The sequence below is a fragment of the Heteronotia binoei genome, chromosome 14 (assembly GCF_032191835.1).
Source record: "Heteronotia binoei isolate CCM8104 ecotype False Entrance Well chromosome 14, APGP_CSIRO_Hbin_v1, whole genome shotgun sequence".
In the NCBI taxonomy this organism is placed as follows: Eukaryota; Metazoa; Chordata; class Lepidosauria; order Squamata; family Gekkonidae; genus Heteronotia; species Heteronotia binoei.
In genome coordinates, this window is record NC_083236.1 from 26,647,390 (window position 1) to 26,671,163 (window position 23,774).

General features: G+C 45.8%; 1 protein-coding gene across 1 annotated transcript in view; it reads left to right on the plus strand.

The window, feature by feature from the left end:
- The first annotated feature begins 19,623 nt into the window (after positions 1-19,623).
- HYDIN (HYDIN axonemal central pair apparatus protein) overlaps positions 19,624-23,774 on the plus strand; it is a 234,138-nt gene continuing 229,987 nt past the window's right edge. The window contains 1 exon segment of the mRNA XM_060253816.1: positions 19,624-19,715. The gene's annotated coding sequence lies outside the window, so the exon portion shown is untranslated.

Consider the following 23,774-nt stretch of genomic DNA (forward strand, 5'->3'; position numbering starts at 1 on the left):
CCTCTTATAAAACCCTGAGGACAGGATCAGTTGGGCTCCTCTTCCTGGTCGCCATCTGTCCCAGGATGGTTATCTTTCCTGCTGGTCTGCCAGCGGCTCATTGCAAGAAAGGGCTCCTCTGTTCCTGCTGTCGTTGTGCTGCCTCATCTCTTCCTTGCGCACACTAAGCATCACTTGACCCCACCAGCCCCACCAGCTGTCTCATTTTTCACAGAGCCAAGGTTTGCTTCCGCTAGCTCAGAGGACACTGAAGAATGGAGGCACCATGCCCTCCTCTTGCAGAGGGTGTTCTAGTAAGACATAACCTACTTAGTGGGAAGTGGGGCTAGCGGAAAAGGCACAACACCCTTGGCCTGGCTCCACTCAGCTCTTGGATGAAACTGAATCTTCTCCATTATTGGTATTCAAAGGCATGCAATACAAATAGCCCCCCTCCTCAAAGAGGGAAGGCAGATTGATGCAGAACCCTTCAGGTCCTTTCCAGCATCCCCACATCCATGAAATATTATGGATTCCTGAGAAGCATATGGAGCGGTGATTTTTTTTTTTTTTTTAAAGAGACTTGTTTGACTCACACAGGATGGCTATGTTTAGAGTTCTGTGTACAGTGCTGGTTACCCTGTCTCAAAAAAGTACATGTTAAGAGAAGAGAAGGAACAGAAAAGAGGAAACTTAGTGATCAGTGAACTGGAGGAAAGGCTAAAGAGTTTGGAATTTATTAGCTTTTGAGCAAGATGTCTGGGAACAGGAACATTCATAGACCTTGACAGGTGGGGTCTACATGTCCCCCCCCTACCTAGTGCATGATGTGAAGCAACCATTTCACCCCTCTGTCTATCTAACTGTCTGTTTCAGCTTTATCCTACCCTCCTCCCAAAAGCGCAGGGTTCTCCCCACCTCCATTTTATCCTCCCATCAATCCTGTGAGGTAAGTTAGGCTGAGCTATGCAGCTTTGATTTCTTCTGGGTTTATTTGAAATGACATCTTTTCTTTTTGCACATCTAGCTGCCAGTGTGGCTTTATCAAGAAAGAAAAAAGCACCTGGGAGAGATTTTTAACCCTTTCCTCCCTATTGGCAAAAGCTGTTAGAGGAAACTTTCCTGTATCCATGTATAGTAAAGAGAGGATGAGAATAAATATCTTGCTAAATCAGCCATTTCCAAACAGTCTTCCAGCGATCTCCAGTACTTTGCAGAAACTTAGCAGGACTTCTTCAGAGAGAGGTACAGTAATGACAGAAAAGTTTCCTCCCGAGGCAGCTTACCCAGGGGAGAGTGTTGGGAGCATGGAAGAAGAAGAAGAAAAAGAAGAAGAAATTGCATTTATAGCCCACCCTCCACTCTGAATCTCAGAGTCTCAGTGCAGCTCACAATTTCCTTTATCTTCCTCCCCCACAAAAGACTCTGTGATGTAGGTGGGGCTGAGAGAGTTCTTACAGGGTTTCAGGGCCCTTAAAATATCTTCCACCAGAGCACCTGAGTCAGTCCAAATGGGCACTGTACTTCATGGAACTGGCTCCCTATTTTTAAATCCCACAAAAAGGAGCTCAGTTCAGGAAAATACTTGCAAATTCTTCTTGTTCAGAACCAATTAATATGCAGCTGCGTTAGTTAAATGCCCTCTCCCTTCGTGCTGTCTACAAAAATTAGAAGGAAAGTTTTCAAGGCCAGCAGGCAAGTGAAATCTCCTCTTTTCTACCATCTGCTCTGACATCCCTGTCCATCCAGGGGGACGTGTGTTACCTTGGATACCGGACCAAGAAACCCAGTTCCCAGGGCAAGGTTTGTCAGCCATAAACGGTGAATTAAAGATTAAAGGCACTCTGAAAATTTCCTGAGCTGCTCTGAAGAATGGTTCAATCATCTGCTGCAAAGTGAGGCTGGAAGAACCAGGCAGCTGCAATGCAGAAAGAGAGAGATGCTTTGCCTTTGTTTGTTCTTTTCAAGACCCAGGTGTGCATACAGGAGCCAGTGCTAGACCTAGTGCCCCTGAACATATTAACTGGCACTGTTGGGGGGGGGAAGGAATATGAAGCAGGCAGTGCTTTCTGAGGCTGGCACGCTGGAATAAGGGAATCAGTGCTGGGCCTGCCAGGGCCATCAGCTGCTTTGGAGATCAGAGGGACAGATGCAGTTGCTTAGAGCAAGGCAGCTGTGCGTGTGCTCGCATGTGCATGCACACTGCTCATTGTCACCTGTTTGGGTCAGCAGAGTAGCTCTGATGCAAGACAGCCAGAAAGAAGAAAGACTTGTTGGGGCTGCTAGTATCCACAGGGAGAATATTCCAGAGGAGGGAGCTCCATGTGTAGCAAAAGACACTTATGCACTCTAGCAGTCAGCCAGAGGCACTTGAGAAACAGCAGACACGATGTAGCCCAAGTGAAGCACATGTATGTGCTGTAGTGATCCTGCAATGCTGTGGGACCACCAAAACCACATGCACCTGTCCCTGTTTACCCAGCATAGTCCCTTTTTCCTGGTCTCTGGCCTTAGTACATCATTGTCTCTGTTTTGTCGCTACTGTTGCCATTTTGTTGAGAGAACTTTTAAAACTTTTATCAGTGTGAATAGCTGGATTTGCTTTTCTCCATGCTTCCACACACCCCACTCCCCCAGGATCTTCAGCAGTTTAGTCTCTGATCTAGGTGGGGTATGAGCCCCCACGGGGGAAGGGGTGGAATATAAATAAATAAAATAATAATAAATATGCACAGAAATACATGCACATGAACACGTACATCCTTCCATTTAATGCGCAGGAGCTGCTGGGATACGTTTCAAACGATTGAAGTACAGTAATGATGCCAATTGCCTAGTTTACTAAAGCTGTCTTGTGGAATGCAAGGGACTGGGGCAGATAAAATGGCAGTGATGTAGATGGGACTCAGACTTTCTCATCCATATGGATACCAGGCCAGCCCAGTTTGGTTGTGATCTTTCCCAAAACATTGCAGCAAAGCAGGCTCGGAGAAGGTTGCAGAAAACATGAGGGAAACCCTGGAGGTTCACGGAGCACCATGAAACTGTGGGGCAGTGGGAGAAAAAACGCACTTCCCAGAATCATCCAAACCAAGGCAAATAACCTGTCTGTGAATGACTGCAGGGAGGTGAGACGAAGTCTGGGTTGGTCAGCTGTGGATTGCCTTGTTTCACAATTTAAGCCACGTGGCTCTGTCCCAATCACATGTATGGACATGTGTGCATATGTCAGAGTTTTAGAACAAAAGACATTTAGAATAAAAGAGGTATGAATGTTTTAAGCACAGGACACAGCATCAGAGGTTTATTTTAAAGCCATCTCTGCTTGTGGCCATCACTACATCCTCTGGCAGCAAATTCAACATGTTAATCACTCATTGAGTAAAGAAGTATTTCTTTTTGTCCATTCCGTAGCTCATGAGCACATGAAGCTGCCTCATGCAGAATCAGATCTTTGGGCCATTGAAGTCAGTATTGTCTACTCAGGCTGGTAGCAGCTTTTAGCTAGAGATGCCAAGGACTGAACCTGGGAGTCTGGGACCTTCTGCATGCAAAACAGATGCTCTGCCACTGTGCTAGAGCCCCTCTCTCAATAAGCAGATTTAGCAGTGAGAGAAATATTTGTGGAAGAGGCTGTGGAGAGGCAAGCAAAGGGGCAGGGACCAGATCCTGTTCACATGTAGACTCCTAATCGCTCTAGCTTTCATGATAGCAAACATATGCTCAACAGTGTGTGGACAAACGTGTCGAATATTAGAAGCCAGAGAGGCAACTAAAGAAGACATCCAGCAGTCGAGAGCTTTCACACTCTGCAGAGCTCCCCCAACCATGATGAGCAAAATTAAAATAAATTGTTCAAAACTGTAGAAGCAATTATGCAAAACAGAGTGTTCTATAGTTGCCATCCTCATGTGGGTGTAGTTAGCTGGGGACAGAATTTTAATTACTGCAGGGGGAACCTGGCTAGAGGAACTTTGTCCTGGTGTGAGAAACAGAGTACTCCATGCAACCCACAGGGCTGAGTCCTGCTCCCTGGGAATTGTAGTAAACTATAATAGACTGATCTCATCAAATCTTAGAAACTAAGTGGGGTTGGCCCTGGATAGTTTGGATGGGAGACCACCAAGGAAGTCCAGGGTCGCTATGTGGAGGCAGGCTATAGCAAACCACTTATGTTAGTCTTTCACCTTGAAAACCCTATGGAGGAGCCATAAATTAGCTGTGACTTGATGGCACTTTCCCATCACCACCATAAAAGATCACAAGACAGAGCAGCAGAAGTGCCTTTTAAAACCATCTCTGCCTGCAGCCATCACTACATCCCCTGGCAGCAAATTCAACGTTTTAATCACTCATGGAGTAAAGAAGTATTTCCTTTTGTCCATCCTGAATCTACTTCCCATCAACTTTGTTGAGTGGCCTGAGTTCTAGTACTTGGGAGAGAGGGAAAAAATTCTTGTGCAAGCTCAAGTTGCATGACAGATTTTGCTAGTGTGGAACTCCCTCCCTTCCCGCACTGCCTCTTAGGCCTCCTTAAGGTTTCTTAGTCCAAGCTTCAAGTAGGACACTGTTGTCCTCAAGGTGTGCCTTTTCTTAAAGCACTGGAGTGGTACAAGGCACTGTGCTTGGGAGAATTCTTTTCCTGACATCTCTCAGGTCTAAACCTGGCAGCCATTCAGCTTCCTGGTCTGTGGACTGGAATTTCTGTCCTTGAATGCTGTTGACAAGGCAAGATCTCGAACAACGATGAAGGCAGGCCGGCTTCTGGTTCCTCCAGGCCCTTGGAAGTGGAAGAACATCCTATATTAATTATTAAGGAAATTATATGGCTGCATTGTGTATGAATATTTCAGTATTTCCAACTCGATGCCTCCTAGGCATGACAGGGATGCGAAGAAGGAAGGAAAGGATGGAGATTTTCCCTGTTTTGAAACGGTCCTTTCAGTTCAGTGGTTTGTTTTAAAATGAACTTCTGGTGAGGGAATAAAAGCAGCAGAGCTCCAAGATCTAGCAAAGAGCTGCTTCCTTGAATCCTCAGAGAGGGTTGGTGATGAAAGTAGGGTAGCCAAACTCCAGGTGGCTCCTGTAGGATCTCCCATTGTTATAATTGATCTCCAGGTCCCCTGGAGGAAACGGCTGTTTTGGAGGATGGATCCTGTGGATCCTGGTTTCCCAACCCAGAGCTGGCAAGCTTAGGTGGAAAGCACCTATGGCCTGCATTGTTCCAATTAATAACCACCAGCCCCGTCTACCAATCTATGGTCACGATGAAGAACATGCAGATTGATGGTGCCTGCAGAGTGGATTGGCTCAGATGGTTTAAGGAAGTGAGCCAAGCCACCTATCCAAAAATAGGCAAAAGCACACCACCTACATCCATGTCACTGACCATCCTTCTACTCCTTTAGATCACGTGTTCTGCTACTATGAGATCCAGGGCTAAAATAATATCATCTGATTACTGAGACTTTTAATTGTGATTGGGAATGCAGGTTTATTCAGAGAATGAGACCGTTTTTTAATCTGCATTTTGCTAATATGCACACTGTATTTTTGGTACAAAAGGTCACCCTTTCTCCTCTGGAAAGATTAAAAATTCAGAAGAGAGCAATGGGAAAAGCCCTTCCCTTAAACTTTATGGAAGTAAGTTAAAACCATGCTGGAATGCTTTTTCCGCCCTTTGCTACAGACACATAATCCTAAACGTATTAGAAATGATTGTCCCAGACATTCTTAACATTCTGCCAAGTGTCTATATAGTCTTGTTTAAAAAGAAAAAAAAATGTGGGTAGGCTTAAGGCTATGGCCAATAAAGCTGTACGTACCACTGAAGAAGACGTTACTGCTCTTTGGGGGCCATGAGTGAATCTCCCAATGTTTTTACCTTTTAAAAGCAGTGCAAAGTATTGGAGGTCTGATTTGAGTCAGGACTAAGTGCAGGGGAGTGAGGGATTAACTGTTTCCCCATTCCATTGTTCGGTAAAAACATCCATCCACCCTTCAACTGCTGTTAGCTATTTTTCTCTACCAGGGCTAATAGCACTATACGGGAAGGGTAATTTCTACTGGGAAATTGGAGCGGATAGTAAAATAGAGTAAAAAGTTACCCTCCCCCTTGTTCCAGTATGGGGTTAACATATGAATGCTTGTAGTGGGCAAATCCCTACCAAAACTCCCAATTCCTCACCAGCAATCAATTGAGAGATTGGGGGCAGGGGGGAGCAAGTGTCAAATGATGCCAGTTCTGGCTAGGAAGCCATAGAGATCAGGAAAAATCCTACAGCATCAAGTGATGCAGCAATGTAATTTCACCATTTTGCCAGTCTCTTCCTCTCCAATGCTCCTGCTGCTGTTGGGGCTGGAGCTTGGTGGGGATGTGATGTTATAGAGCAGGGATAGCCAAACTTGCTTAATAGAATAGAATAAACATCAGGTCTTTGAGAACCACAAGACATGAACATCAGATGTTTGAAGGAAGGAAATCAGATGAGGGAGGGAGAGGTGGAAAGAAAGCAACTTTAAATGTATTCTCTAAGCCACTGACTGGATTGGCTTGGTGAAGTGATATAAACAGACAAATGCCTTCTTCAAACCAGCTGATGGGGCTTTGACAACCACACAGTGTGTGTGAAAGAGCCACAGTTTGGCCACCCCTGCTACAGAGCTTCTGGAGTTGCAATTTTCCTCCAGGGGAACTGACCTCTATCATCTTGAGGACAGTTGTAATTCCAGGAGGACTCCAGGCCACACCTGGAGGTTGGCAACCTTACTGGGATGAGAAAGTGATGGGTGGGATTGAGTTTGGAAAGAGAAGCAGAGAGGGCTGAGAGATTTTGAGCAGGAATTTAGCTAGACTGGAAAAAGCTGGGAGGGTGTAAGGGTCCAGCTTGTTGCTCTGGGAATCTGAAGACAGATTATCAGTCATCCTTCTTGCTGTAGGATGCCACTTACTCCCACAATGTTCTTGGTTTAAAACACCCAAATGATTCAAAGACAACATCATAGCTTTGAAAAGAAACAAACCCTTTCAGAGGTGCCCCTGGATTGCTTTCTGCTTGGGGAACAGGAGAGGGAGCGTGTAACAATGCTTTTTTACACATCTCTCTTTTGCTCTTTGAGAAGATTATACGGATTGGGGTCACTGCCTGTAGGATTTTGGTTACATTAAAAGAATAGATAATTTTAGGCAGCCCGAGGGCAAGAAAAGGTCTGCTATGAAAGGCTTCTTGCTACACTTTTTAAAGCTAAATCAGATCCAGAACGGATTCTATCATCTAACAAAGAGCCAGTTCTGACAACACACTTAGCAGACATGAGCAGAAAAATCGCTCACAGAAGCAGCCTTGGAGGGCAAGTCGTGGTGGAATGTCAGAGCCATAGACACAGACTCTTTTAATGACAGGGAAGCTTCTTATCATAACCAAGGGCAGCTCAGGGCCAAATAACATGTTACTGTGCGCACAGGGCTAACCAGTGGCCACCAGCACCATTTTAGAAGAAAATATCACTGTTTAAAAATTGCTACAGAGGCCTGATTCTGATGAGTGTGGGGGCACCATGTGGCTTTGTTGTCTCCCCAACACACATGCATTTCCAGGTGCCAAAATAGCCAGGGAAGGCTGTTTCAGCACTTTAAAAGGCATGGAGGGAGGGGTGGGGAAAGAACATTGCCTGTTGCTTCCATGCCATGGACTCGATCAGGATTGAAGCCTTAGAGCAATTTTAAAAGGCAAATTTTTCCTCTAAAATAATGTTGGTGGCCATGGGCTGGACCCGTATCTACCATAATGCATAGTATGGTACTCAGTGCTTTTAAACTAGGGTTGCCAACTCCAGGTTAGACAATTCCTTGAGATTTGTGAGTGGAGCCTGTGGACAGCAGAGTTTAAGAACATAACATAAGAGAAGCCATGTTGGATCAGGCCAGTGGCCAACCCAGTCCAATACTCTGTCATACAGTGGCCAAAAAACCCAGGTGCCATCAGGAAGTCCACCAGTCGGGCCTGAACGCTAGAAGCCCTCCCACTCTTGCCCCCCCCCCCAAGCACCAAGAATACAGAGCATCACTTGCCCCAGACAAAGAGTTCCATCTATACCTTGTGGCTACTAGCCACTGATGGACCTCTGCTCCATATGTTTATCCAATCCCCTCTTGAAGCTGTCTATGCTTGTAGCTGCCACCACCTCCTGTGGCAGTAATACAATACCAAAAAGACCGTTTTCCAAAACTGCTATTTTCTCCCAGGGAACTGATCTTTGTAGTCTGGAGATCAGTTGCAGAATATCTCCAGGGTGGTCCTGCCTGGCAGTTGGCAACCTTATTCCTGATACAGAAGGGTCTTAAGTATAAGCTCTTTGCCCTCTGTTCTTGTTCTTTCAAAGAATGTTTTCAGCTTCCCAAGAAGAGGCAAACTGCACTGTCTTGGATATTCTAAGCAGCTCCAGCCTCAATATCGCCTTACTGGGATTTCTGTCCACAAGAGGGAGGAAACTTTCCTCCTCCTTTTCTCATGCCATGTCATATCTGCACTAGTGATTGCCTAAATGTTGTACTTCAGGAAAGGAACTAGGCAGGCAGTGCATGGCAGCTGCCCTCACTTGTCATTATGCACAATAATGGGCGGGGGGTGGGGGGGCGAGGAGCAGAAATTAGCATTGGATGTGATTCACTATGATAGACCAGGTTAGCTAGAAAATCTGCAGCTGTGGATGCTTTTGCATGGACTCTGTTCAGCCTAGGAAGACGTGGGCTCTGCAGATTTAAATAATTTGAAAACAGTTGCAAACGTTCCTTTTGGGGGGGGGGGGGGCGGGAGTCAAGCTGCTAAAGCAAGTGGTGATGCTTTTACTCTAGGCAATGTAAGATGAACCTTTCTGCTCTCCTCCTCTTGTCAGCCAGTTTCCTTCTGGTACAGTGTGCACTGGGGGTAGTAAGCAGGACTTAGTACCAGAGCCTGGGGACAATTTATGCTACTAGGTTTAAAGCCCTAAATATCCAAAGGCTGCCTCCATCTGTATCAACCTGCTAGGCCTTGAGTCGAGTGCATGGGGTTCTCCTCTGTGAACCTGCACAATTTGAAGTTAGATTAGCAGGCCTCGTGGGCAGGCCTCAGATTCTGCAGGAGCTCACAGGAGTGCAGCACCTGAACCTTTCTGAGGGTTCCACCTCTTCCTCCTCATTGTCCATTGAATAGTAGGTACAGCTGCATAACAATCCCTGGATTAGGAGAGTGGGCAGCCAGCCAGCCACCAGGAGCTTCGCCATGCCCCCAGAAGCCCTCATTAACCCCTGGAGAAGCCTGAACCACCCCTTCTCCACTTCTTATGTGATTCTGGGCGGTGGGTGGCTTGCTGGCCTTTTGATTGAGAGGGACAGCCCAGGAGAGCCCCCAAGTGAACAAGGTCTGCTTGGGCTGGCTGGATATCTAGCCAGCCCAAGCAGGCCTCACTCGTCCAGGGCTCTCCTTTCTTGCATCAGGTTGCTTTTGTCTGGTGGGGAGGTGGCATATGGTAATGAGTTACGCTAATGAGCTCCGCAACCTATTTTTCTACAAAACAACCCCTGCTCATGGGTAGGCTTCCCAATCCCCAGGTCCCAGAGGGGGATCTCCTGGTTTTACAGACTTCCCCCCTCCCCCAGCCAGCTGGCTGGCAGGGGAAGCCCCTCCCCCACAGCCATCATGCACCTCCATGAACAATTCCCATAGGGAATGATGGGGAATTGATCCATGGGTATCGGGGGCTCTGGGGGGGGACTGTTTTTTGAGGTAGAGGTGCCAAATTTTCAGTATAGCATCTAGTGCCTCTCCCCAAAATACCTTCCAAGTTTCAAAAGGATTGAACCAGGGGGTCCAATTCTATGAGCCCCAAAAGAAGGTGCCCCTATCCATTATTTCCTATGGAAGGAAGGCATTGAAATGGTGTGCCGTCCCTTTAAATGTGATGGCCGGAACTCCCTTTGGAGTTCAATTATGCTTGTCACAGCCTTGATCTTGGCTCCACCCCCAAAGTCCTAAGATATTTCTTGAATTAGACTTGGCAACCCTACTCATGGGAGGCCCATTCTCAATAGCTACGTCTAGGCTTGAGGTTGTCAACTCCAGGCTAGGAGATTTCTGGAGATTTTGAGGGTGGAGTTTGGAGAGGAGAGGGACATCAAGAGTGTATAATACCATAGTCTTCCCTCCAAAGCAGTCATTTTCTCCAGGTGAACTGATATCTGTAGTCTGGAGACTGGTTGTAATTTCAGGAGATCTCCAAGTCCAACTTGGAAGTTGGCAACCCTACCCAGGCTATGAAACTCCCCCCCCCCCCAAAAAAAAGCTGAAAGTTTGTTTTAATGGCTTCTTTTGTTTATATTGGTAAACTGTGATGATTTTATTGTAAGCTGCCTCTAGTAGGACTCTGGAAAGGCAGCATCAAAACCTCATAAATAAATAGAGAATGACACATGCCATCTTTGCAGGACTTCCAGAGCCATGGCTGCCAACAGTCCTGGAGAAAAACAACCTGTCCCTTAAATAGAGGCTTAAAGCATAGAATTCGGCAGTGGAACCTTTTCATGTCATGCAGGTAAGTAGCTTCCTATTAAGCCTCAATTAAAGGGACAGTTTTTTGTCCCAGGCAGTTGGCAACTTTGTCCACAGTAGAAACGTATAATTTTTATTCCAACAGGCCTTTGAATGATTTATCTGATTATATACTCTCCAGTTTCAGTTGATTGTTTTAGAGCTCATGTGATACAAATCTGGATGCTACTTTTAAGATGTATTGCCTCAATTTCCTCACATTTCAGAACAAGCAGCATTTCAGGTAAATTTGCAATGCCATAGTGGCAACGTTCAATACAGCAGTTGGTCCCACTATAGCAGGAGAGTTCTGACCCATGGGCTTGAATTCTCGCTGCTCCTTGGGGGTGTAGTGGGAGCAAAATGAGGAAATGTGGTGTCACAAATTCGCTTTCAGTTACATATCCAGAAGTGATATCCTCGTGTCACAGTGACATTCTAGGACGTCCCAAAATCTCTATGATTTTAACCATAGATTTGTAAAATCCCTAAAGTGTCACTGTGATGTTATTCCTGGGTATGTAACTGGAAATGGTGTAGTGGCATCACATGCTGCAACATCACCATACTCTGCCTTCAGAAGTTCTTGGGAGTTGCTGGTAGATGGCTGGTGACTCTATTATGCTGAGATGTACTTGAGGCAGCTCACAAAGAGAAAGCCACAGAATAAAGCCACAAAGAGAAAGCCACAGCCGCCCTGAGCCACTTGTGGGAAGGGCGGGATATAAATCTCAAATAAATAAAAATAAAATAAAATAAAATAAAATAAATCATTTGTAAAAGACAATATCAATAATAAAACAAGCAGCCAAAACAAGCAAAGCGTCATAAAACAATATGACACAACAACTAAATAGTATGCATCAAACAGTCCCTCAATCCAGAATCAGACCATAAAATCAGCTTTAAAAAGATAAAAACCCTTCAGGTTAAAAGCCTTGGTAAAAAGAGGCCAGGCATTTCAAGGACAATAAGGTAGGTAGCAGATGAGCTTCAAGGAGAAGAGCATTTCAAAAGCAAGGTGCTGCCCTGTCTTCTGTCACCATCTGCCTCCCCTCTGCAGGTGGATCACAGACAGCAGGACTTGAGTCTTGTCAGTTGGATATATGTTACTAAGACTTCATGGGCTGGTAAGACATATATTACCAAGCCCTGTGGCGCAGAGTGGTAATGCTGCAGTACTGCAGTCGGAGCCCTCTGCTCACGACCTGAGTTCAATCCCAGCAGAAGCTGGTTCAGGTAGTTGGCTCCAAGTTGACTCAGCCTTCCATCCTTTTGGTAAAATGAGTACCCAGCTTGCTGGGGGGAAAGTGTAGATGACTGGGGAAGGCAATGGCAAACCACCCTGTAAAAAGTCTGCCGTGAAAACGTTGTGAAAGCAACATCACCCCAGGGTCAAAAATGACTGGTGCTTGCACAGGGTACTACCTTTACCTTTTAATACATACATATATATATATAAATGCATGAGCTGGTGTTGCACCAGTGCAGGAGGGCAGCATTTATTGGTCAACAGCTTTCATCATGTTGGAACTTGCTCAGAACTTATAATTCCCAGGTAACAGTGTGAAAATGCATGAACATTTTGCAGTCCAATAGAAAGGTGATTGGGTCCAATGGAAAGGTGTTAGGGTTTCTGTGCATGTACTACTCAATTAGGATCATGGCCATGGTACATGTGGAGAAGGGGCTTCAGCCTTCCCACCTGCACCATTCTTCCAACTTGAAACACTCCCAGAGGGGGCTGTATCTGGGGCAACAACTTGTTCCCTGGGATGCATATTGGTTTCTCTCAATAGCACCACTCCCAGGACTGTTTCAGGCTGGGCAAAGGATACAGGGGGAAAGGCCCCTTCTCCACATGTAGCATAGCTCTGATCCTAATGGGGTACTGCATGCATAGGACACATACATACATATTGCATGCACACACATGTGCAACAGTGTTGACCTATCCTACCCCATGTACTGTGCAATATATGAAGAGGCTTTTGCGAGGTCCCCTCAGATTCTTTCTGGCCCACTTCTGTGCTCACCTCTTGCCTCCTCTTGGTTTGCAGTTATTGCTTCCAGCGAAGCCTGTTGCAACCTTCAGCTCTCATTTGTCGCAAGGAGGAGTTGGAAGGAGGGTAATGAGTTCAGCTGCCTGAGCCAGCAGCTCGTTTTGTGTTTCCATCTGTTTGGGTTTCCTCCTTAATGAAAATGGTTACAGGGCAGGAGGAAGTTTGCAAACAGGGGAATAGCAGAGCTCTGACAAGGCACATCAGAATGCAAACAACACCAAACAGATGATGGTCAGTAGCGTCTGTCTCCCCAGCTGTAGAACCGAGCCGTTGATTTCAAAGGTTAATCCAGTGGGGGGACCCACAAGGAGCAGCATGACAAACTTCTGGAGAGTTTCCTTCCCAGAAACATAAGGCAGGAAAGCGTGAGGTTACCAAGTGCCAGAGCTTACCTTGCCATGATCCTTTGAAAAATTATAATAATCTGGTATAGGCACAAACAATAAAGCAAATCATATCAGAAAGACTAAAGTAAATTATATTATTTTGTTGCATTAACAAATACTTCAAGACGTGTGCCATGAAACCAATAATGGAATCACAAAGAATAGGGAAATTCACTAATCCATACACAATACATACCGTCCAGTCCTAAACAAGGTCAATCCAAAATGTTATGCTCAAACCGTCTCTCAAACAGATACCAAAAGTATTACAAATATTCCAGACTCTTCAAAGAGACACAAACAGGTCTCAGATTCAGCAGGAGATCACTGGAGCACAGCTCCTGAACCTTTCTGATGGTTCCCCTTCTTCCTCCCCACCTACCTTGTCCATTGAATAGTAGGTGTAGCTGCATAACAATCCCTGGAGTAGAAGAATGGGCAGCCAGCCGGGGCTTTGCTATGCCCCCAGCAGCTCTCTTTAACCCCTGGAGAAGCCTGCACCACCTCTTCTCCTCTTCTTATGTGATTTTGGGCAGCAGGTGGTTTGCTGGCCTTTTGACTGGGGTGGTGGCAGCCCAGGACAGCTCCTGGATCTCTAGCCAGCCCAAGCAGGCCTCACTTGCCTGGGGCTCTCCTTTCTTGCATCAGGCTGATTTTGTGGTGGGCCCTGGGGATCTGCTTTTACAACTGATCTCCAGCTGGCAGAGAGCAGCTCCCCTGGAGAAAACGACTGCTTTGAAGGGTGGACTCTATGGCCTTGTACCATTCTGAGACCCCTCCCCTCTCCAAACCCTGTCCTCTCCCAGCCTCACCCCCAAAGTCCCTAGGTATTTTCCAACACAGACCTGACAACCCTACCCACCCTGTTTGAAGATATTAAGCTGTTGAGTGCTTTATGAGTACACGCACACACACCAGTACTAATTCTAGCTTGAATGCTGACAGCATGCCGGGAATTGTGTTGGAGCATGTGTGCCTCAGACTGTGCTCCCTCCAATAATTTCCCCTCCATGATACTTGGAACTGTGAGAGGTCTGAGTAGGCCACTTTCCCCTTCCTCTTCTTTCTTTCCTGCTTCTTCCTCCTGATGTGCAACATTGCGTGACTCCCAAAGAGTAGCATGCATAGCTAGCCCCTCCCCACCCTGCACATTTAGCAACTCCCTCTTGAAGACCTTTCATAGGAGAACTGAAGGCAACTTGGTTGGGCTGAAAGACTCAGCTTGTCATCAGTCAAACTGAAGGCTGCTTCCCATTCAGTCTCCTTATTTTTCCCTTTTTTCCCTACAAGCCAAAAAATGTCCTGAAACATAAAGAAGCATCTTGGGCTCCCTGGTGGTTCCATAATGCCGCACAGGAGCACCAAATTTATTACTAGAGAGCGACGAGTAGGTGCTCCATAAAGAAGGAAAAGGAAAATAACCTCAATGCAAAGCCCCACTTTTTCCTCTATAGTGAGGCTTTCCCTTTCATGGGGACATGAAAAGGAACAGGATATTTTTCTACATCTCTTGGGATTTGCCCTGAATGTGCTACAGTCTCCCTTTTGGATGTGGGCGGTGCCTTTGGGGGCCTCAGTTATTGGCACGGGAACAAGTATTGTCTGTTAAAGAGGAATAGTTATTATCTCTCTCCTACACACCCCATCTCTGTCCTCTCCAGCTGTAGAATAGAAGCAATGATTTAGTCATGGATATTGTGAGGATGAATGAAAGGAGAACTTCTACTTTGCATAATTACATGAAGATTCATAGTCACCGCTCCCAATTTCTACTCTGGAATACACTAACAACATGGCCTTGCTTGCCTCTGATGCCAAGCAAGAGGATTGGCTGCTTATGTCTATTTGATAGGAGTGGAAAGATGCTCTGTACATACCCAGAAGCCCTCTCCATGACGACCATTTTACATGTTGTCAGAGCTGAAAAGAGAGGTCGAAAGAGCAGAAAAGTAGTCCCAGATAATTTCATTTCCTTCTTACACCAGGCTTGCTCTGATGCCAGTCTACATATGTTAAGTGCCTACAAGTTGCAACTGACATGGCTACTCTTGCAAGGAGCTTTATTTTTATCTTATTTTATCAGATTTATATCCCGCCCTTCCCTCTCATTTTCAAGGTAAGTGAGAAGCAGAGATAGTTTGCTGTGGCTTTCCTTTGCAAAGTCTTCCTTGGTGGTCTCCCAAGTACTGATCCTTCTTGGTTTCCTAGATCTGACGAGATCAGGCTCTGTCATCTTCACTCCTGATGCCATTGCAGTTAGGGTTGCCAGGTGTGACTCAGAAAATATCTGGGGACTTTGGGGGTGGAGCCCGGTGACTTTCCCATTCTCTATAAATAAATGTACAGCAATGCAGTTCCCCTGTCTTTGTTTCCTCATCCTCTTTTTTTGCCTACCCTGGCAGCTGCACTTCCACTAAGTGAAAGTGAAATTTGTTATACCCCCACAAGTTCCCTTGTCAGGCTTTGGAAGCAGTTCAAAGCATGACTTTTTTAAGGGACACACAGGCACACACTTACAAAAAACAGCCAAAATAAACACAGTTTGCAAGCCCACACTTTTGTGTGATCTCACCGGGGTAATTTACTAACTGGGAGCTGTTGAATACAATCTGCTGTATTTCAACCAGCTTCTTCAAATACAGGAACACAAAGGGAGAACAGCCTAGGGGTGGAATTTCCCTCCCTCCCATAATCAGATCCATTTTACTGTAGAAACAACTTCTAAAGTAAATCCAAGACTGTGCTGGTTCCTCTGTTTTTCTTACAGGCTGATTTATAGCCACATGGTTCTACCTGCATCCCCCCCCCCCCCTTCAACTCTCCTTGGCTGATTTAAAGGCATATATACATTTGGAAACAAGTTTGCAAGTGTTTCCTAACCTTGCCAAGATTTAAAGGCACATGGAAGCTGCTGGGGGGGGGGCTTCCCCCCATTGGCCAGCTGGCTGCTGGCAGGGAGGAGCCTGCAAAACCAGGGGCTCTCCTGCCAGGACCTGGAGAATGGCAAGCCTAAATTGTGATCTCCTTCATTCTCTGGGATGCATAATTTGCAAGTAGGCACTGATCAGGGGCTGATCAGGATAGGACAGTCTTCTTCTCCTGTTCCTTTTAGACTGATAATGTATAGTGTGGTTTGGTTGACAGACTTCATCCACTGCCCCACCTGCTTATGCTCAGAGTCAGGAGCATCCATATTTTCATCAGTGAAGTGCTGGACGGTGTGCTGCAGGGCTTTTTTTGGCAAAGGAACACGTAGGAACGCAGTTCCGACTGGCTTGGTGTCAAGGCGTGTGGCTTGATATGCAAATTAGTCCCTGCTGGGCTTTTTTTTACCAAAAAGCCCCATGTAAAACAATGGTGATATCAGGGGGGGTGGCCTAATATGAAAATGAGTTCCTGCTGGGCTTGTTCTACAAACAAAGCCCTGGTGTGCTGTCATCTCTCTCCTTCCACTTCCACCCAAGAGCTCCACACACAAGTTCTACATCAGAGGTACCCAACTGCAGGTGCTTTGGGAATTCTGAGAATAGGTAGTGGGTGCAACAACAAAACGGCTGCTATATGGAATGGATCCAGCCACAAAAATGCCTGCCATAAGGGCTAGGTCCAATAACTAAACACATAATGTTTGTTGGTTCCAAGCCAAGCATCCCGCCATAATCGGAGCAGCTGTTTCCAGACAGTTGCTCCCTGCAAACACAAAAGCGTTGCCTCCAGGGATATTCTGGAGCACTTCCTGCTCCATTCACATGTAGAAGAAAGGCAGAATGGGCTTTTTTGGCTTTATCATAGCATTGTCAACAGACTTGGAGATAAGTGATCTGCCCCTGTACCAGAAGCTTAGTGTGTGGAAACAGGAAATTGAAGTTTTTCATGGCAAAGATATAAATACATCACATGCTATTAAAGGGACAGGATATTTTTCTCCAGACCTGTTGGCAATCCTGCACTTTGGGGAGAGACAGGGCTGGCTTTAGGGCATCTGGCACCTGAGGCAAGGCCCTGCCCTGCCCCCACACTCTTCCTCCCCCCATGCTCATGAGGGTGAGTGCCAGAAGCTTCTGGAAGCTGAGTGATGGTGGCCGGGTGGCACATGCACTCTGAGGCGCAGGAGCCGTGCCACTGCTCTTGTCTATTTCCCTTGCCAAGGAGGTGAGGGGGGGAGGGCCCAAATCGGTGCCCCACCAGGGCCTTGGGGAGAGATGCTTTGGGGAAGAAATTATAGGATGCCATGTCATGGTGTCAAGATCCCTTTTCCATGTCTTATGTTGGCACAGAAAGAGAAAGTTGGGGAAGGGGGGGAGGGAAATAGCACAATTGTTTATGCCACTGCTGCCTTCTTTCTCCTCCTGCGCAAGCTACCTCAGTGCTAAAGTTTGCCTGGGAAAGGGAATGAGGAAGAGCAGTTTGGAAACCCTTCAGTGCACATAACTTTGTCTTTCCTTTAACTACTCCAAGTCATTGTTTTGAGATTCTTATATGTGTATAGATTGCACAGTCCCAGTTTGACTGACCTTGAACATTTCTTTCCAGCTACTGCCGGTTTCATGTTTCATTTTTCAAGGTTGTCTCCTTAGCCATGAAGGTTATTGGGGCTGAGCTGGAAATGTCATGTCCCTTTCAAACCCGGCTGGAAACTCATTGGAAGGTCTCTTGAAGATGACACAGTACAGAAATTATTTGATTGCAGGAGCCAAAGGAGCCTTTTAGCCTCTCAAGTGCTGAACAGGAAGCAGAAATTAGACATTTATCAATCACATCAGCCAAATCAATATTTTCATGTGCTTATGGTGGTGAGACCTTGACAAGAACATGTGTGCAAAGCAGAAGTAAGTCAGAGAGAGGAATGCTTCCTAGCTGGTTAGGCTCGTGAAGTGGGAGAAACTGAGAAAGACAAAGAAATGCTCCCTGATTGGTTAGATGAACTGGGTAAGTTCAGAGTTACTATCACTTGTAATGATGAACCACAGTAAATTCTAGCATAGGTGTCTGTCTGAGGGCTGGACATTCCTCGCTGTGACCAATGTTCCCTCTAAGCTGTGGAGTCTTGTGAGCAAAAATTCTACTTTGTGAGCTACCGGCGGTAAAGTTGTGAGCTACTGGCATTAAAGTTGTGAGCTGCTGCATAAATCAGCTTGCTCTAGGACCATTTTTCCTGAACTGAGACAAAAATGTGTAAACCAGAGGCTAAAAAAGTGTGAGCTAGCTCACACTAACTCAGCCTAGAGGGAACATTGGCTGTGACCCCTCTGCTTATCCCCATGCTAAGCTCCTTACCCATGGCTGAAGAATTCTCTATGTGATAAAGGAGAGGAGGATCAATATCACAGAACCTTCTGGGGCATCTTTTTATTTGGTAGCATGAGGATATCCAGGCAGCTGGGAAGGTGTTTCTTCACTGCTGTACTGGTGGGCACAGCCCAGCTCAGAATGCTTAAGAAGTAGTGTAGCCCAAGTGGAATGTCCATTTCTGAGCTGAACCTGAAAGTATTCATGAGTGGCACCACATCAGCAGTGTGCAACACTCAATTGCCATACTTCTGAGATGGCCTCCCCTTGGCCTTTGTGCTACTGAAGGGAGAGGATGCTCCAAGGCCTCTGCAGCAGTCCAAGGCCCTTGAGGGTGTTTCTTCCTTCAACTCTGGGAAGGCTGAGGGCGGACTAGCTGGCTGTGCAGTTTAGAAATGGTGCTTTGCAGGCTGCATGTGTCCCCCAGGGCTGAGAAGGGACAAGAAGGGTACAAACCATGGCCAGTTCTGCCTCCAAGAGCTTTAAAACACTTGCAGTGTAATAATCCTAGGCAGAGTTACATGCATGAAGTGAACGGGCTTAGAAGTATGCAAGTCTTTGTAGGGTTGCACTATTTAGAGAAAGCCCCTTTGGGTAAAATGGAACTGAGTAGACCTGCTAAGGCGCGTTTCCTTAATTGATCTTATTTCACGAATCCTGAGAGCAGTTGTCCTTGAAGAAGGGTTGCCAACATGCCAAGAGAAAACTCTCCTTTCGCTTTAATAGGGGCTTAACAGGGGGTGTGTTCACACTACACTAAATAATGCATTTTGCAGCTGGATTTTGCTATTCTTACATAGTAAAAACCCAGTTGCAAAACGCATTATTCAGTGTAGTGTGAAAGCACCCAGGATGTCATTTACCAGGAGATATTATTAACCTCTGTACCATGAAAGGCCTCTACTGTCCATTTACACACACAAAGTCTCTGATAAAGGTTTTTATCCAGTTTCATTCCCAGTAGGCCCAGCGCAGGTGATTCTAGATTTGGAGTGCAGTGTCCTCCTGACTCACTGCACAGCTCACAGCCTTTATTGTGAAGAACATCTTTACTTGAATGGAGCAGGAAAAGGTGTCACTACTGAAGTAGCACAACTCTCTCTTAAAGAGGTATTACCTGTTTTGTCTTGTACGCTGCCTTGCAAACTAAGGCAAAAAGAGGAAAGCTGCCCCCCCAACCATTAGAAGCCTTTGGTCCCCCCCTAGCCACAACCCCGTCTCTCTTGGGCATGGCTGTGCTGGCAAGCGACCCAGTGGTTACCATGGTGCTGACGGGCCTACAGGCAAAGTTCTGTGTCCGCCTCCTGCTTAGAGGGAAGGCCTAGTTGCTATGGGAACCAGGGAAACAGCAGCTGGCTGACAGAGAAAGGGAGCCGGTGTGTCTGTTGGAACTGGTGGGGTAGCAGGAGGAGGTGAAAGGGCCCCGCCAAGTAAGCCAAGTAAGTGTTCAGTCATGACTTTCTCCTCTCTGGGGTTGCTTGATCCTCCAGGGCTAAGGTTGCCAACCTCCAGATGGAGGCTGGAGATCTCCTGGATTAGCAACTGATCTCCAGACGACATAAATTGCTTATTTATTTAAAACATTTATTCCACTTCTCCTGGAGCAAATGGCTGCTTTGGATGGTGGGCTGCATGACAGTTAGGGTTGCCAGCCTTCAGGTGGGCCCTGCAGATCTCCTGCTTTTACAACTGATCTCCAGCTGGCAGAGATCAGCTCCCCTGGAGAAAATGGCTACTTTGAAGGGTGGACTTTATGGCATTGTACCATGCTGAGGCCCCTCCCCAGACCCCACCCTTTCCTGGATCCACTCTCAAAGTCTCCAGGTATTTTCCAACACAGACCTGGCAAGTGGCAACCCTAGTGACAGTATGCCCTACCAAGGTCCCTCCCCTCCCTAAACTCCACTCTCCCAAATCCCACCTGTAAATCTCCAGTTATTTCCAAACCTGGAGTTGGCAACTGTAAGAGTCTCAAGTGCTATTTGGGCATAAAAGTTGCCCCTGGGTTTCCACTTCGTACATGTTGCAAATGTGTGTGCTCTCTCGTTCATGCCTGCTTGCTGCCTTGCAGAGTCCTCCATGTTGTAAACATTCAGAAGGAAAAAAGATCTGGAAAAAGACGGTAGCTATCTGTTGGCTGACTGCAATACTATGACCTGGATGCTGGCTGTTAGGATTGCCAACTCTGGATAGGGACATTTCTGAAGATTTGGGAGTCGTACCTGGGGAGGGGCTTCCATTTCTCCTAGATGCTGCATGGAGCATCTGAACTGCTCTGAAACTGCTATTTTTCTTCTACAGACCGATCTTTGTAGTCTGGAGTTCAGTTATAATTCTGGGAGAATTCCAGCCCCATCTGGAGGTTGGAAACCCTTCTAGCAATTGATATGGATCAATTCATTTGAAATGGAATGAAGGATCCCTTAGGGGTGCCAGCCTCCAGGAGGAACCTGGGGATCCCCTGGAATTACATCTCATCTGCAGACTACACAGATCAGTTCCCCTGGAGAAAATTTATGCTTTGGAGGGTGGACTCTGTGGCATTGTACTCCACTGAGGTCCCTGTCCTCCCCAGGCTCCACCCTCAAATCACCAGGAGTTTTGAGTCCACTATATCTACTGGGAAGCATGCTTGGCACTTGAAAAAAGAGAGTCTGCCTCAAAGAGCTGAAGCAGGCCAAGGAGAGATGAATTAGAATAAGGTGTTGGTACCCAGGAGGCTTCTAAACAGATTGTTTAGTTTGGCTTTGGTGCTAAGAGGAAGTGGGTTTTTTATGCTTCCACATAGCATTACATTACAGTGTTCTTGTATGCTTTCCAGATTTTCTCTGGTTTTGTGGCAGTCTTTCTGAACCTGCTTCACTGAAGTCTTTTTAGAAAAATTGCACCAAAGCCTGGGGAAAGGGATACCATATGGCTGGCAAACACTGAATCTTTCTCAGTCCGGACCATGTTGTTACCTTTTCCTCCTTTCCCCATGACCAGGGGGTTTTTTGTAGAAAAAGCCCAGCAGGAACTCATTTGCATGTTAGGCCACACACACACACCCCCGATGCCAAGCCAGCTGGAACCGTGTTCCTGTGCGTTCCTACTAAAAAAAAACCCCCTGCCCATGACCATTCTGCCCATGAAAGTCTGGGTGACCCTACGTCTAGTCACTTTCTCTCAGTGTAGCATACCTCACAGGATTCTTGTTAGGATAAAATGAAGAAGAATGATGTAAGCCACTTAGGATCCAGGTGGCAAGAAGAGTGGATTATAAATAAATGAAATAATAAGATGGAAGTTTATACTCCCAGCATCCCTTGGGCTGTCTTCAATTTCATCATGCTTGCTCTGAATTTTACAATGGCAGATGAAATATTTAGGAGGACTGAGTGTCCATGACAAATAAGCACTGTGTTTCCTCATGTAAACATAGGTTTGCGTTGCTCTGGACTATTTGTAGGAAAAGCACTGGGCATGGGAAAAGAGATGCTAAATTCTTCCAAGTGGCTGCATTGTCTTTTAGTCGGGGTGGGTGGGGATGAAACGGGTAAAAACAGTTTTTGCAAGGCCAGCAGCCAGCATCCTGCAGCTGAGCTGGTTTTTCTTTGCTGAGCATTGTAAAGATGCCTCAAGGATTTTCAGGTATGCTGATTCACAGGAACTACAACCTGATATGGAATGTTCTGATCCTTACACTAGGATTTGTTGGATGTGGTCGTATGTCTCAAGTGATTAATCGGGCAAAACTCCAAGGTCAGTGGCCCTGTGGTGGAGGCATGTACGTCCTAAGCCCAGTCAAGAAACAGCGGTATGGAGAAGTGTGCCACAAACACTTTGGTGGGATCTTTTTGTGGGGGAGGGGCATCACTCAGATTGAAGGGCAGGCTCTGTGCCTGAGAATTTACAGGGCCAGGAAAATGAATTGGCTTTCTTGGTGACTTGACCAGGTGTAGTTGTAAAACTGCTCAGTGGCATCTCTGGGAAAGGCGGGGCAGCCTTCAGCAGGTAAACCATTACTGGATGCTTGCTGGGAGTCCTGGGCCTCTCTGGTGCCTAAACCTGTGCCATTCCCTACTTAGGGTTGCCAGAAACCTGAAGAATGAAAAAATGCTCTGCCCATTGAACAGAGGCTTAATGGGATGTTGTTTACCAGGTGACATTATTGATCACTGTGCTATGAAATGCTTCAACTGCCCATTCTACATATTAAGACTGATTTCGCACCCACCTTATGACACTCTAACGTTACTCTTCTCAGCGTGGCGTCCTCCCAATTTCCCTCCATCTGCCCCCGGAGCTTCAGCTTGCGTCGCCGTTTTTGTGCGGCAAAGAGAAACTGGTTTTTAGCGGTTTCTTTTTGCCTCGCAAAAATGGCAATGCACGCTGAAGCCCTTGGGCAGATAGTGGGAAATCGGAAGCACTGAAAAGAGGAACGTCAGAGCAGCGTAGGGTGAGTGCGAAATCGGTCAAAGTCTCTGTTAAAGGGGCAAGACATTTTTTTGGCAACCCAAGAAGGGTGGAGTGCTAAATCACCATATTCCATACTGAACTCATAATTTACACAGAATGGACTCTAGGAAGAATTATGAAGAAAAGCCTTTAAAAATCTCATTTTCAACCTGATCTGCAATTTGGCAGCTCAGTCATTATTTAATGTTAGAACAAAGTTACAGTCCAGTGGCACCTTTAAGAGCAACAGTTTTATTCATGGTATAAGCTTTCATGCTGAAGCACATTTCTTCTACTTGCACATCAATACCCAGAATAAAACTTTGTTGATCTTAAAGGTGCCACTGGACTAAAACTTTATTCTGCTACTTCAGACCAACATGGCTACCCCCCTGAATTAATGTTGTTTAATTTCAGTTGAGTTGCTGCTAATATTCCAGTTCATAAAGAATATTGATTTAAGGGATTAATAGATGTTCCTTATTTTCTGTTAATTTTTTAAAGTAACTCTTGCAGTTATATGCCTGGAAGCACTCCTGTGCGCTCAACAATTTTGCAAACCATGATTAGATATTGAATTAGCTCCTAAAACAGGTGGTTAGTCTTCCTGATAGAATAGATACATTAGTTCATTGGGAACTACCTTGAAAAAGTTTACTTGAGAGAGAGGTGTACACATAGATAAATTTGAGAACTGAATACTCTATAAAGAAACCTTTTTTTTTTACTTTTAAAAATTATTTAACTCTTGACTGCATTTTTCACTGAGACAGCATGTGGATTACATAGAGCAAATCAATGTAATCAGTAAATTGAGACATCTCATAAGCAATGCAATAGGACGTGGATTGCAGAAAATTCAAACAAATCATAACATATTAGGCATGATATGTTACACAGTGTGGAAAATGGTATTGCATAAGTATAAACTAATGCGATGAGGACAGGATAATATGTACAGCAAACACAAATACATATTAAACACAGTTGTATAGGTCACTGGTGCTGGGCACTTTATGATTAGCAGTACATAGGGTGAAAGGAAAACTTTG